The sequence below is a fragment of the Mustela putorius genome, unplaced genomic scaffold, assembly GCF_011764305.1.
Source record: "Mustela putorius furo isolate JIRA1106 unplaced genomic scaffold, ASM1176430v1.1 tig00000382_pilon_pilon_pilon, whole genome shotgun sequence".
Lineage (NCBI taxonomy): Eukaryota > Metazoa > Chordata > Mammalia > Carnivora > Mustelidae > Mustela > Mustela putorius.
The window spans coordinates 4,016,977-4,032,434 of NW_025421367.1; the positions used below are offsets into that span (position 1 = coordinate 4,016,977).

At 37.1% G+C, this 15,458-nt stretch overlaps 1 protein-coding gene across 7 annotated transcripts in view; it reads left to right on the forward strand.

The window, feature by feature from the left end:
- Positions 1-15,458, forward strand: part of KLHL8 (kelch like family member 8) — a 57,772-nt gene that overhangs the window by 9,340 nt on the left and 32,974 nt on the right. For 2 of the 7 annotated variants that reach the window (XM_004756119.3, XM_045079387.1), the window contains 2 exons: positions 670-730; positions 8,435-8,536. The exons of 2 other annotated variants lie outside the window; for them this stretch is intronic. The gene's annotated coding sequence lies outside the window, so the exon portion shown is untranslated. The remainder of the gene's footprint in view (positions 1-669; positions 731-8,434; positions 8,537-15,458) is intronic. 3 more of the 7 variants (XM_004756120.3, XM_045079388.1, XM_004756122.3) reach the window with 2 other exon arrangements.

The following is a 15,458-nucleotide window of genomic DNA, read 5'->3' on the forward strand; positions in this document are numbered from 1 at the left end:
TTGTTCTCTGCCTGCCTCTCTGCCTACTTGTGATCTCTGTCTGTCAAATGAATAAATAAAATCTTTGAAAAAAAAAAAAAGCACTTGTTTGTTGCTTTTCATATTCCTCTTTGAATTAACATAACCTGGGGTATATAAAATGTGATGACTGACTGATTAAATGAATGTATTGTAAGACAAGTAGTATTTCCCCTTAACAGTGACAATATTTCTATTTTTTATTGCAATTTCTTGAAATGTGATTATAAAACCATATGATTTACATATACAGTATGTATATGTTTGTGTGTGTTGATTTATGTACCTACCTTCTGAAAATGAAAGTTTCCACACTCCTAAGAGAAGACTTGTTCTTGTGTAGCCATGCTAACAGCAGTTTTAAAACTGATTTGAGTGACTTCCTGAGTAAATGACAGTTCTATAGAATTGGTTTTAAGTCCGTGTAGTCAATCAACAACAACCTGCTTTAATGAACAAGATTTTGCAAGCCACCCAGTAAATGGTAGCCCTTCCGGTAACCATGTTTTGAAGCTGCTGAAAATCCATTTTCCTCCTAAACCCAATATAAAATTAGTAGTCTACTGTACTAAGAGGGATTGTGCCTGACAAGCCTAGCTTTCTCTAAGTAAGTAATTATTTTCTAGCTTTGTGTTTTTTGTTTCATTTCAGATATTGAATGGGAATTATCTTTTCACACATAGAAACAATTTACTGGTCAATTTATTTTTTGGTAGGTATATAATTTTGATTCAAATAATTACCATTTTTTATCTTTAGGTACACTCCTGTGACTTCTGTGACATTCTTAAACAAAACTAATAAGTAATAGAGTCCCTACCTAAGAGAGAGTTCATACATGTTGTTCACATACTTAGGTGAAATTCAAGTCTTCTTAAAATTTTTTTTACTTCTTAGGGGTGCCTAGGTGGTACAGTTGTTTAAGTGTCCCAATTCTTGGTTTTTGCTTGGTTTTGGCTTAGGTTGTGACCTCAGGGTTGTGGGACCAAGGCCTACACGGGGCTCCATGATTTGTGTGGAGCCTGCTAAAGATTCTTTCTTCCTCTGCCCCTCCACTTTGCTAAAAGTAATAAATCTTTAAAAATAAAATAATGTTTTTTTTACTACTTAATACTAGACTTCCCAATGATTAATACTATAAATTATGTAATCCAGTTCAAACAAATGATTATGGTAGTGAAATGTTAATAGCTGGCCTTATTAATAAAGCAGATTCCAAAATAGAAATAGCTTACAAAGTATTCAATGCAGTGAAAATGTTTATAGTCTCTGGAAATGACACTAGTATTTAACAAACAGACTTTGTTAACAGTTGTATCTAATATATGGTAATGCTAAGAAAAACAGGTTTTAAATCACAGCACTAAATTGTTAGAAGTCATATATACCTTGACTAAGTAGGAACTATTGTAACTGTAATCCAGTTTGTCAAACAGCAGCTTCTCCTTTGGTTATTGCCACAGTGTATTTTCTTTTGGACTGCTTGATTCAAAATTTAAAATCTCTATTCTTTGCTTTTGTAAATAGAAATGAAATAATGAGTATAGCCTATAAGATACTGTATAGAATGTAATATTTTGTATCATCTTAAAATCTTCACCTAACTGAATCCTAGTAAGTACAGACTACAGTTATTTTAAAGAAGAATGAATCTAGACTTTCTAGAACAGGAGGTTGGGAAGATGACAGAGTAGGAGAATTCTGAACACCCCTCCCATGGACACATCAGGGTGCAACTACATAAAGTGCAGTTCCCTTTGAAAATGACCTGAGGACTAACAGAACAGCTCTTCCACAGCTTAAGACATAAAGAAAAGATCACATTGAGAAGGGTAGGAAGGGCAGGGATGTGGCTGGGAGCCAAACCTCTGCACAGTGGAAGGGTTATCACAAGGAGGTCCTCCTTGAGGAATGAAGAGATCAAGCCCCACACTGGGTACCCCACACCCTGGAGATTTGTACTGAGAAACTGAGCCTCCATAATATCTGGCTTTGAAAATCAGCCTGGTGGTGGGTATTAAGGAGGGCACATATTGCATGGAGCACTTGGTGTGTTGCATAAACAGTGACTCTTGGAACACTGAAAAAATAAAATTAAAAAAAAAAAAAAAGAAAATCAGCAGGGCTTATCTGTAGATGAGCTGGAGGGCTATAGGGAACAGAGACTCTCCTTTTAAAGGCCCAGCACCTATATTACTCTCTCTCAGACCCAGCACAGTTTGAAAAGCAGTTTGAAAAATGCCTAGCATATATATGAAGAAGATTTATTGACTAATTTTAGTGAATATGCTGGAGAGGTTGAGATGTTTAAGATGTGTAAGAACTTTCTCTGAGAGTGAAAGTGCTGGCAGATATTATTCCCCCCTTCTCCCTTCCCCCAAAGCAATTACTGCCCCCTCATACCCAGCAGGTAGCTCTTCCCAAGTGATTCCTGCCCACCAGCACTCCCACAACAGTTGCAGCTAAGCCTCTAGTCATCTGTACCAGGGGCTAACCCCACTCACCAGCTTGCGTATAGTAGCTGCAGCCAGGCCATTCAGCCAGCTGTACTAGGGGCCAGCCCTGCTCATCAGTGTGTCCGTGGTAGTTGAGGCTGGTCAATGTACTCATCCGGGTGGGGGCCAGCCCACCCACCAGTGTACGTGCAGCAGTCATGGCCCAGTAACAATAGGAGGGCACATGCAGCCCACACAGGTGACACCCCTGGAGTGCCTGGTTCTGGTGGCACTCCAGGATCAGGGGTGGCATTGTTCTACTAGGCCACATAAGAAGCCCTCCACACAAGTCCACTACTTTCAAGACAAGAAGACATATCTGATGCACTTGACACAGACAGACATTATGAGGGGTGAGAGGAATATGTTCAAAAAAAAAAAAGAGAGAGAGAGAGAGAAACCTCAGAAAAAGAACTAAGTGAAACAGGTGAGCAATCTACTTGATACAGAATTCAAACTAATGGTCATAAACATGCTTGACAGATTTGAGAGAAGAGTAAATGAACTGAGCGAGGATTTCAACAGAGAATGTAAGAAAGAACCAATCAGGGGCGCCTGGGTGGCTCAGTTGGTTAAGCGACTGCCTTCAGCTCAGGTCATGATCCTGGAGTCCCAGGATTGAGTCCTGCATCGGGCTCCCTGCTTGGCAGGGAGTCTGCTTCTCCCTCTGACCCTCCCCCTTCTCATACTCTCTCTCTCTCTCAAATAAATAAATAAAATCTTTAAAAAAAAAAAAAAAGAAAGAACCAATCAAAGCTGAAGGGTATAATAACTGAAATAAAGAAGATGCTAGAGGAAATCGATAGCAGATTAGAAGATGCAGAAGAATGGGTCAGTGATGTGGAAGGTAGGGGAGTGGAAATCATCCAAGTTGAACAGCAAATAAATGATTGAATGAATGAATGAACGAATGTTAAGGGACCTCTGGACAATATAATGCATGCTGACATTTGCTTTATAGGGGCTCCAGAAAGCAGAGAGAGAGAAAGTGGCAGAGAACTTATTTGTAGGAATGATTGCTGAAAACTTCTCCAACCTGAGGAAGGAAACAGACATCCAGGTCCAGGAAGTACAAAGAACCCTAAACTTGATGAACCCAAAGAGGTCCATACCAAGACATATACTAATTAAAACATCAAAAGTTAAAAATAAAGAGAGTCTTAAAAGCAAGAGAAAAGCAACTAGGGAAACCTAAGGCCATCAGTTGATTTTTTTAGCAGAAACTTTTCAGGCCATAAGAGAGTAGCATGGTATATTCAAAGTGCCAAAAGAAAAAACCTATAACCAAGAATATGCTACCCAGCAAGATCATTCAGGACTGAAAGAGAATTAAAGAGTTTTCCAAACAAAATTTGGAACTCATTACCACTAAATTGGCCTTACAGGAAATTTAAAAGGGAATTTTTAAGTGGAAAAAGAGCCAAAACTAGAAATAAAATCATGAAAAGAAAAAAATTCTACTAGTAAAGTCAAACATATAGTAAATATAGTAGTTCAGTCACTTATAAGTATAAAACATGGAAGGGGGAGAATAAAAGTATAGTTTTTTATGTTTTTTATGGATTTAGAGTGACTGTCAACTTAAAATAGACCACTATATGCACAGTATGTTAAATAGGAACTTCAAGGTAACCACGAATCAGAATCCTATAATGGATACACTAAAGATAAAGGAATCCAGTCATACAATTGAAGAATGTCATCAGGTCACAAGGGAAGAAAGCAAGTGAAGAATTATAAAAACAACCAGAAAACAACAAAGAGTACATAATAAGTACAACAATAAGTACGTATCTATCAGTAGTCATTTTTTTTTCTTAAGATTTTATTTATTTATGAGAGTGCTCACGTGCAGATTGGGGAAGGAGCAGAGGGAGGGAGAGGGACAGGCAGACTCCATGCTGAGCACAGAGCCTAGCATAGGGCTTGATCTTATGACCCCGAGATCATGACCTGAACTGAAACCAAGAGTTGGCTGCTCAACCTGCTAAGCCACCCATGCACCCCTATCCATAGTTATTTTATTTTATTTATTTTTTTTTTAAAGATTTTATTTATTTATTTATTTGACAGAGAGAGAGATCACAAGTAGGCGGAGAGTCAGGCAGAGAGAGAGAGAGAGAAGCAGGCTCCCGCTGAGCAAAGAGCCCGATGCGGGGCTCGATCCCAGGACCCTGAGATCATGACCTGAGCCGAAGGCAGCGGCTTAATCCACTGAGCCACCCAGGCGCCCCTCCATAGTTATTTTAAATGCAAATGAACTAAATGCTCCATAAAGACATTGGGTGACTGAATAATGAGTCAAGACTGATCTATTTGCTACCAGAGACTCACTTCAGACGTGAAGATGCATACAGACTGAAAGTGAAGGGATGCAAAAAGATACTCCACATAGGGGCATCTCTCAATCTCTCTCTCAAATCTTTTTTTTTTTTTCCCTTAAGATTTATTTATTTATTTTAGATAGAGAGTGTGTAAGCGGGGTAGGGGGGAAGAAGGCAAAGAGTAGACTCCCCACGAGGGCAGAGCCCCATCTGGGGCTCACAAGATTTGAATGCCTAACTGGCTGGGCCACCAAGGCACTCCTCAAATAAATTAATCTTAAAATATATATACACATATATGTGTGTGTGTGTGTGTGTGTATGTATACACATATATATTCTGTGACAATGGACATAGGAAAGCTGGAGTAGCAATTTTTTTTTTTTAGGAGTAGCAATTCTTATATCAAACAAAATAGACTTTAAAACAAAGACTGTAATGAGACAGAGAAGGATATTACATAATGATAAAATCAATCCAACAAGAAGATATAATAATTACGAATATCTATGCATCCAACATAGGATCACTTAAATATGTAAGGCAAATATTAACATACTTAAAAGGAGAAGTTGACAGTATACAATAAGAGTAGGGAATTTTAAAACCTTACTTACATCAGGGAACAGATCATTTACATAAGGAAACAGTGGTTTTGAACAACACATTAGACCAGATGGTCTTAATATATATACATACAACATTCCATCCAAAAAGGGCAGAGCACATTCTTTAAAAGTGCACATGGAACATTTTCCAGGATAGATCATGTTAGGTTACAAAACAATTATCAATATACTTAAGAAGGTTGCAATCATCAAGCATCTTTTCTCACCATAACGGTATGAAACTAGAAATTAATTACAAAAAAAAAAAACCACTTGCAAAAACATAAACATGGATGCTGAACAACCTGCTACTAAACAACTAATGGGTCAATGAAGAAATAAAAAAGGGAATTAAAATATACCTGGAGACAAATGAAAATGGAAGCACAATGCAAATTCTTTGGTATGTGGTGAAGGCCTATTTCAAGAAACAAGAAAAGTCTCAAACAATGTGATCTTCTACCTAAAGGAACTAGAAGAAGAACAAAGCCCAAAATTAGTAGAAAAAAAAATAACAAAGATCAGAGCAGAAATAAATGAAATAGAGACTTTTTTTGTTGTTATTGTTTAGAGATTTTATTTGACAGAGACAGCGAGAGAGGGAACAAAGGGGAAGTGGGAGAGGAAGAAGCAGATTTCCTGCTGAGCAGGGAGCCTCATGTGGGGGTCAATCCCAGGACTCTGGGATCCTAACCTGAGCTGAAGGCAGACACTTAATGACTGAGCCACCCAGGGGTCCCTGAAATAGAGACCTTAAAAAATGGTAGAAATGATCAATGAAACTAAGAACTGGTTCTTTGAAAACATAAAGAAAAAAGAGGGCTCGAGTATTTAAAATCAGAAATGAAGAAGAGGTTACAACCAACACCACAGAAGTACAAAGGACTATAATAGACTACTATGAAAACAAATGGGACAACTTGAAGAAATGGTAATTTCTAGAAGCACAATCTTCCAAGACTGGATTAGGAAGAAATAGAAATCTGAACAGACTGGTTACTAGTAACAAAATTGAATTGGTTATCAAACTCCCAATGAACAAAAGTCCAGGACCAGGTGGTTTCCCAAACACCTGAATTCTTACCAAATGTTTGAAGAAGAATTAGTACCTATTCTTATCAGATTATTCCAAAAAATAGAAGAGGAAGGAGTACTCCCAAATTTATTTTACCAAGACAGAGACTCCACAAAAAAAAGAAATCATAGGCCAGTAACTCTGATGAACATAGATGCAAAAGTCCTCAATAAAATATTAGCAAACCAAATTCAACATTACATTAAAGGGATTATTCACCACAATTAAGTGAGATTTTTTTCCAGGGACATAAGATTGGCGCAATATTCACTACTTAATCAATGTAATGTATCACATTAACAAGAAGAAAGATAAAAGTCATATCAATAGATGCAGAAAGAGCACTTAACAAAATGCAATATTCGTTCATGATAAAAACTCCACAAGGTGGGTTTAGAGGGAACATATCTTAATATAATAAAGACCATATATGAAAAACAAGGAGAGGACCTAGATAGATGTTTGTCCAAAGAAGAAAGATGGCCAACGGGCACATAAAAAGATGCTCAATATTATTAGCTATCAGAAAAATACAAATTAAAACTGGAATGCAGTATCACCTCATACCTGTCAGAATGGCTATTATCAAAAAGACAAGAAATAAGGGGCTCCTGGATGGTGCAGTTGGTTGAGTGGGTGACCCTTAGTTTTGGCTACGATTGTGATCTTAGCATTATGAGATTGAGCCCCACTTCGGGCTCCATACTGAGCACAGAGTCTGTTTGGGACTCTCTGTCCTTCTCTCTCTGCCCCCCTAACCCCGTGTACACACATGTGCTCTCTCTCTAAAATAAATCTTAAAAAAAAAAAAAAAAAGGTTTTGCAAGGTTATGAAGAAAAGAGAAGTCTTATGCACTGTTGGTAATATAAAGTGGTACAGCTACTATGAAAAACAGTATGGAGGTTCTTTAAAAAATGAAAAATGTAAATACCTATGGAGCACTATATTTATTGCAGCATTATTTACAATAACCATGATATGGAAGCAGTCCTAGTGTCTATCAACAGCAAGTGAATAAAGATGTGGTATAAGTACAGTAGAATATTACTCAGCCATAATAAAGAATAAAATCTTGTTACCTAGAGGGTATTATGTTAAGTAAATGGTAAGTAAAATCAATTAGGAAAAGACATATACCATATGATTTCATTTATTTTGGGAATCGAAAAAACAAATGAACAAACAAAAAACTAAAGAGACTCTTAAATACAGAGGACGAGATAGTGGTTGCCAGAGGTAAGATTGGGAGCAGGGAATTGGTGAAATAGGTGAGGGAAATCAAGAGTTACAAATTTCCAGTTATAAAATAAATCACAAGAATGAAAAGTATAGTATAGGGAATATAGTCAATAATGTAATAACTTTGCATGACATATGGTAACTACACTTACTGTGGTGAGCATTGCCTAATGTGTAGAACTATTGAATCACTATATTGTGCACCTATAATATGTATGCCAACTATATACTTCAGTTAAAAAAAAACCAAAACAAAAGAAGAATGAGTCTAAGAGTACCATTGCGCCCTGTAGTAGGTACTGCAGCAGTGTCATTTGGAGTTTCTCTTTCTACTTAGTACCGTTCTGATTAATGTGTAATGTAAAAGTCACTCTGCTGACAAAGACTCAAGCTATGAGAACAATGAGTATGAGTTAAAGCAATGTTGTATGTAATGGTATTATATATTGATAGTACATGCTAATATGTGATACGGATTGTAAGTACAAAGAAATTAGAAAAAGGAGAATAGAGTGTCTTAACGTAGTTTTGTTATGCTTTTCCGGGAAGCTTTGTTTTCTGAAATTCATTGTAAGTCATGTTTAAATGTAAAAACACATTAGTTTCATTATGTATTCTCTGCACTGAACCAGTAAAACCTATCTGCTTCTGGTTGAAGTATTTTTCTTTTTCAGAATTTATTTTGTTGATTGAGAATGACTTTGCTAGCACTTAAGAGGAACACCAAAAAAAAATGGTCTCACTTCCTGTCTGCTTCAGTGTCAAAATACACTATGGTATGATAGAAACAGACTTGCATGTATCATCTTTTTTTCTTTTTTAAAATTTCTTAATATATTGGGGGAGGGGGAGTAGTCTATTTTTTCCTCCTAAGGGTCAGAACCTCAGATACATTTTAAAAAATATTTTGGGTTAGATTGAGTTTTACTTTCCCTTAACACAGTCTTTATGAGTCCCCAAATCTGTGAAGTTCAGTAGAGGAGTGAAATGTCTGGGTAAATATTCTTTTCCTGATCTTGTCTTCCTATTTCATTTATATATGATAAATTTGTTTAAAAAGTTGAGGACAGACATTGCATTCTTTGAACAGACCATTTTAAGAGAATTCGGTATAGAAATTTTTGAGCTGTTGCGTCTTGCCCATATCTGATATCAATGTAAAAATATCTTGATAAAGATGAATAATAATGCCCTTTTCATAGAACAATCCTCTGACAAAGGAAATAGTTTTGAGACAACAGTAATAAGTAAAGCCTTTCACTAAACAAACTATGTTGGTTTGATATAAGGGAAAATGTGTATGATAGTTTTGAATTGTATATATGTAAACAGTGAAATTTAGAAGTAACATATTAGTAATGCTTGCCATCCTAATACTTAGACTCTTAAGGCACAAAATATGGTATGATGAAAGTTCTGGATGAAAGAAGACTCAATAGCTTAACCAATAAGGAAGAAATTGACTCAGTTCTTTTATATTGGGGGAAAAATATACAGCCCACAAAATCATATTGACTTAATCACTTATGACCCAGGCTCATGTGGGCAAGATACATAGGTATTATTAAGATACATTTCTCTGAGAGTTAACACTGTATTAAGTAGACAAGTCTAGAATACAAAAGGAATGAAATTAGAGAAATACATTGTACTATGTGGGTTCATAGAAAGGTGATCACACCCCACTGGGAGAATTTAGAGAAGGCTTCATGCAATTCAGAAACGTTTAAGTTGGGCCTATACATTATTCCCTCGGAAGAAATAGCTTGAATAAAAAAATTTTTAAAAAGAAAAGAAATAGCTTGAGTACTTGCACATGTATTTGAGAAAAATGAAATAGTGATGTCTGACTTAATAGAAAAAGAATGGGCTTAATCAGAGCTGAATTGAAATCCTAGCTCCCATGTTCCACTATGTTGCTTTGGGCAAGTCCGGGATGTTTAGGCCATCTGTAATGTATTCATGATGCTTAAATGAGAAAGTTTATATAAGATTTATGACAAAATATGTGACACATAATGGTTTAATAAGTAGCCTTTCCCCCTTCTTTCCCCTACTTTATGTCAAAATTAATGGAGGGAAAGACTAGAAGATAAGTTGGAATCAGAACAATGAATGCCAGGATGAGCAGTTTGAACTACATACATCAGTTTGAAATTGACACTGAAAGCTAGATAAGTCTGGCACATTGCCCATAATAGATGTTTAGGGATGATAGGGGCTTGGTGACTGGTTAATGGGGTCTATTAAAACCCAGGCAAGGTTTGTACATTTCAGAGTATGGTAGTCCCCCCACCCCTCCTTTATCCCTGGCTTCATTTCCTGCCATTTCAGTTTTGTGAGGTCACCTGCTGTTCAGAAGCAGATGATCCTGCTGACATATCATCAGGTTAGTTGTAGCCTAACAGTATATTGTAATGCCTGTGTCATGTATCTCACTTCATCTTGTGTAGGAATTCTGTCATCTCACATCAAAGAACTGTGGGTATAGTACAATAAGATACTTTGAGAGACACATTCACATAACTTTTATTACCATATATTGTTATAATTGTTTTATATTTGTTGTTGTTACTCTTTTACTGTGTCTAACATACGTTAAACTTCATCATAGGTGTATATGTATGTTCATCAAAGATATTGGCCTGTAGTTTTCTTTTTCTTGTAGTATCTCTTTTTTTGGTGTCAGGACAATGCTGGCCATTTAGAATAAATTTGAAAGCTTTCCTTCCTCTTCTATTTTTTGGAATAGTTTGAGAAGAATAGGTACTAATTCTTCTTTAAATATTTGGTAGAAAACAGCTCTGAAACCATCTGGTCCCGGACTTTGTATTTTGGGGAGCTTTTTGATTACTGATTTAATTTGATTGCCAGTAGTCAGTCTATGCAAATTTTATAATACTCCCTGATTCAACTTTGCAAGGTTATGTTTCTAGGAATTTATCCATTTCTTATAGGTTGTTTCTTGTAGTTTGTTCTTGTTTATTGGCATATAATTTTTCCTAATACTCTCTTACAATCCTTTGAATGTCTGTGGTATTAATTATTTTTTCCTTCATTTCTGATTTTACTTGCTTCTTCTTTTTTCTTTTTTGGTAAGTCTGGCTAAGGGTTTATAAATTTTACTGATCTTTTCAAAGAATTAGCTGCTGGTTTTATTGATTTTGTGGGGTGGGCTTCTATTTCATTTCTGCTCTAATCATTATTATTTCCTTCCTTCTATGGTTTTGGGCTTTGTTCTTCTTTTTCTAGTTCCTTTAGGTGAAAGGTTAGGTTTTTTATCTGTGATTTTTCTTGCTCTTGAGGTTAACCTATACAGGTATAATCTTCCTTCTTAGAACAGTTTTTGTTGCATCCCAAAGATTTTGGACCATTGTGTTTTTATTTTCATTTGCCTTTGTTTTGTTTTGCTTTGCTTATTTAATAGCCAGTAACAAAATTGTACAGAGAATGTCTATACAAAACAACACAGGTAGAGGCTCAGAGACTGTGGTGTTCTCTCATACAAGGCCGAATATTTGTCTCTGGCATGTGGAATTTAAGCTGCAGTTTTTGTTTTTGGATGGACCACTGGGTGTGTGATGTGGTCCATACTTTTAACAAGATATGATAGAAGAATGGCCACTGGGCCTAGGTAGTAGAAGATGAAGTGTTTGGTTTCGTGTGCTGCATAACTACTGAAATTTCTCCCCCCAATGCTGTGCAAAGTGGGATTTACTTCTTGTTAAACTCCTTAATGTGGGTTGTAGTGTCCTTCCCTATATTCAGTGTCTGAGCAGCACACTTCTGAATCCTGTTGCATTTCCTCTGACATCCTGGCAGTTTTGATTACACACTTTCAGTAAGCACATAGTTATGGAGGAGCAGGGGTAGTGGACTGCTAGTGGCCTGCTGGGGAGAGGCTGGTGACACTCACAATTGGTGGGAGCTACCGTGCTATTGAAGCCATGGCATCTAAGGAGCTCTATGCTAGCTGCTGCTCTCTAATCTGTCTCTATGTATTTTGTGATTTCCTCTTTGATTTCTAGATTAGCCTATTCATTATTCCACTGTTTTGGTATGGAATGTTCTGAATACATCCAAATGTTTGGGGATGGAATGTTCTGAATACATCTGTCTGATCCAGTGTGTCATTCAGAGCCGCTGTTGCCTTGTTGATTTTCTGTCTGGAGGATCTATCCATTAATATAAGTAAGGGTGTTTGAGTCCCCTACTATTAATATGTTAGTGAAATTCTTTATGTCTGTTAATAGTTTATGTATTTAAATGATTTCATGTTAGATGCATAAATATAATTATTATATCCTCTTGTTGTGTTGTAGCTGTTTATCATTATGTAGTTTCCTTTGTCTCTTGTCACAGTCTTTGTTTTAAAGTTTATTTTGTTCAATATAAATATTGCTACCCACCTTTGTTTTCATTTTTAAAAATCTTAAAATTAAATTCAACTTAATTAACATAACATATTATTAGTTTCAGAGGTAGAATTTAGAGATTCATCAGTTGCATATAACAAACACCCAGTGCTCATTCCATCAAGTGACCTCCTTAATACCCAGCACCCAGTTACCCCAGCCCCTAACCCACCTCCCCTCCAGCAACCCTTAGTTTGTTTCCTAAGATTAAGAGTCTCATATGGTTTGTCTCCCTCTCTGGTTTTGTCTTATTTCATTTTTCCTTCTCTTCCCCTATGATCCTCTGCCTTATTTCTTAAATTCCACATATCAGTGAGATCATCTGATAATTGTCTTTCTCTGATTAACTTATTTTGCTTCGCATAATACCCTCTAGTTCCATCCACATCATTGCAAATGGCAAGATTTTTCTTTTTGATGACTGTGTAATATTCCGTGTGTGTGTATGTACACATCACATCTTTATCCATTCATCTGTTGATGGACATCTGGGCTCTTCCCATTTGTTGGCTATTGTGGACATTCCCAGCTCTGTAAAAACAGAAAGTAAAAACTTCCGTTTGTATGATAAATGTTTTTTCATCCCTTCACTTTGTCTTAGTATGTCTTTAGATCTGAAGTGAGTGTTTTGTAGGCAGTGTATTGATGGATCTTGCTTTTCTATCCATTTAGTTACCCTGTGTCTTTTGATCACAGCATTTAGTTCATTTATATGCAAAGTAATTATTGATAAATATGGACTTATTGCCATTTTGTTACTTTATATGGTTGTTTTTGTAGTTCTTTTCTGTTCTTCCCTTGCTTCCTTTCCTTGTGGCTTGAAGGCTTTCTTTAGCGATATGCTTGAGGGTTCCTTTTTGTTTATTTTTTGCATATCAATGACAGGTTTTTGATTTGTGGTTACCATTAAGTTCACATGTAACATTTTATGCATATACCAGTCTATATGAAATTGATGGTTGCTTAGTTTGAACCCATTCTAAAAGTACTAAATGTTTATTCTCCACATTTTATGTGGATGATGTAATACTTTACATCCTTTTGTGAATTCCTTGACTTTTATAGAAATAATTGATTTTACTACTTTTGTGCTTTAATCTTATGTACTGGTTTTATAACTGATTGATCTAGTATTTTCATTATGTTTGTATTTACCTGTGAAATTTTTCCTTCCCTGGTTTTCTTGTTCTTGATTAGAGTGTTTCCTTTTCACTCAAAGAATTCACTTTAACTTTTGTTGGTGTGGGAAACTCTTTATCTCTCTTCTGTTCTGAATGATAGCCTCGCTGGGTAGAGTATTCTTGGTTGCAGGATTTTTTTTTCTTTTCAGCACTTTCAGTGGCATGACCTATCATGCCACTCCCTTTTGGCCTGCAGTGTTCTGCTGAAAACTCAGCTGACAGCTCTATGGGGTTTTGCTTGTATAAAAGTAATTGTTTTCTCTTGCTGATTTTTTTTAAATATTTTATTTATTTATTTGACAGAGAGAAAGATCACAAGTAGGCAGAGAGGCAGGCAGAGAGAGAAGGGGAAACAGGCTCCCTGCTGAGCAGAGAGCCTGATGCGGGGCTCAATCCCAGGACCCTGAGATCATGACCTGAGCTTAAGGCAAAGGCTTAACTCACTGAGCCACCCAGGCGCCCATCTTGCTGTTTTTAAAATTCTTTTTCACTATTTTTTGTCACTTTGTTATGTGTTGTGGTATAGGCCTTGCTGGGGGTGATTTTTGGGGGAGTTTTCTTTACCTCCCAGATGTGGATGTCTCTTTCTTTCCCCAGATTTGGGAAGTTTTCAGCTATTCTTTATTCAAATAAGTTTTCTTTTCCCTTTTCTCTCTCTTCTTCTGGGATCATTATAATTTAGGTGTTGTTATACTTGACAATGTCAGTCAGTTCTCATAGCCTATTTAATTTTTATTACTCTCTTTTTTTCTGTTCAGCTTGGTTGCTTTCCATTACCCTTTCAGTTTGCTTATCCATCTTCTGCCTTTTCTAGTCTGGTATTGATTCCCTCTAGTATGTACAATTTTAATTTCAGATATTGAGTTCATCTCTGATTGGTTCTTTTTATCTTTTCTATCTCTTTGGTGACAGTCTCACTGAGATCCTTTACTGTTTTCTCAAGTTTTATAAGTATCTTTATGACCATTACTTTGAATCATTTATAGGTGTGTTGTTCATCTTCATAATTGCATTTAGCTCTTTTGCTGTGATTTGTCCAGTTCTTTCATTTGGGACATATTCCTCTGTCTCTTCATTTTATCTAACTCTGTGTGTTTGTTTCCCTGTATTGGGAAAGTCAGTTACATCTCCTGTTCTTGAAAGTATAGCTTTATGAAGAAGAGGTCTGGTGGTGTCCTGTAGTACAGCATCCCCTGTTCACCAGAACCAGGCACTTTAGGGGTATCTCCTATGTATGTTGCATGCACCATCCTATGGATATTGTGGCTGAGCTGTGTTTGTCTTAAGTTCAGTTGGTTGGAATGGCCCAGTTTATCTGCTGTTTGCAGGGTTTTGGTCCCTGTGCTGTTAAGTGGCTAGTCTGGGGCCACTGTGGACTTCTAGTTGGGTGATGTTAGTAGGTCAGACCAGATACCTGCCCTCAGCTTGTGTGCTGAAGCTGTGGTAACATTGAACTTCCGGACACTTTCCGTTCATTGTTCCCTGAGAGGCTTTTTTTGGTTGGCAGGCCTGCAATCAGACCAGATGCCTGCCCCCAGTAAGTCTTCTGAGGCTGCAATTGCACTGGTGTATGTTGTTATCTGCCCCTCTCCCCAGCGCAGGGGTCACTTTGGAGTGGTACTGTTCCCCACTTGGGCTGTTTATAGGATGTTTTGCAGCAGGAGCTCCTTTGGAGGGATGTTTGCCGAGTGGGACAGTGTCGGAAGGGGGAGATCTGCAGGAGAATGCAGGGTCAGGGCATGTTGTGTTAGCAAGCTAGATGGAGTGTATTCCCAGAAGTGTCCAGCAGTCTAAGCCTGGGGGTGGGAGGAGAAATGGTACCTACCAAGTCTTTCATTCTTGAAGAAGTCTCCTTAAAATCCCTGCCTCTCTAGTGTATGTTCTGAGATTAAAGGACTTTTCTTCCTGCATACCCCAGGTGCTTTTGAAATTGTTGCTTTTATGCTGGGTGTTTCAGGGCAAGGACTCAGTTTCCTACCACCTTTTGGCTCTCCCAGCGCCAGGCCTTGCTGATTTTAAGTATTTGGAGTTAAGCCCCGGTGACTGTAAAAACTCACGAAGTTAATCCTTACTGGTTTTCAAAGCCAAATGTTGTGGGGATT